The 384-nt window shown below is 65.6% G+C and overlaps 1 protein-coding gene across 1 annotated transcript in view; it reads left to right on the top strand.

Annotated features, from left to right (window-relative positions):
- Positions 1-384, top strand: part of PLIN1 (perilipin 1) — a 5636-nt gene that overhangs the window by 3978 nt on the left and 1274 nt on the right. The gene's annotated exons all lie outside the window — the stretch shown is intronic.

Below are 384 nucleotides of genomic sequence, written 5' to 3'. Positions count from 1 at the left end.
CCCTGACCTGCAGCTTAGAGGAAGCAAGGGTGGGTTGGCAATGGGGCAGCCCCCTTCCCTGACTCCCCAAAGCTGGGGGCTGGGGGCAGCCTCTGCACCGGGCAGGGTCACCCTAGCTTGTGTATTCAAGACTCATGTGCTGCTGTGGGGTGTCAGCAGCGAGGCGTGGTCTGAGCCGGCTGGGAATGGCGGGGCCCTGGGAGTTTGGGGAGCCAGAGGGTGGGACAGGGAGTGATCCTGCTGCAAAGGGCCACAGTGGCTTTTGCAAAGCAGCGAGCCAAAAGCACTCAGCCTTTGAGCTGCAGAGGGGATGGGGAGCCCAGGACCACCCCTGTCCTGCCCGGAGGGGCTGGCCAGGCTGGGGCCAGCGGCTGGGGCGGGTTT

The sequence above is a fragment of the Phaethon lepturus genome, unplaced genomic scaffold, assembly GCF_000687285.1.
Source record: "Phaethon lepturus isolate BGI_N335 unplaced genomic scaffold, ASM68728v1 scaffold31539, whole genome shotgun sequence".
Classification (NCBI taxonomy): Eukaryota; Metazoa; Chordata; class Aves; order Phaethontiformes; family Phaethontidae; genus Phaethon; species Phaethon lepturus.
The sequence above is the reverse complement of the archived record's forward strand: the minus strand, read 5'-3'. Positions and strand labels throughout refer to the sequence as shown.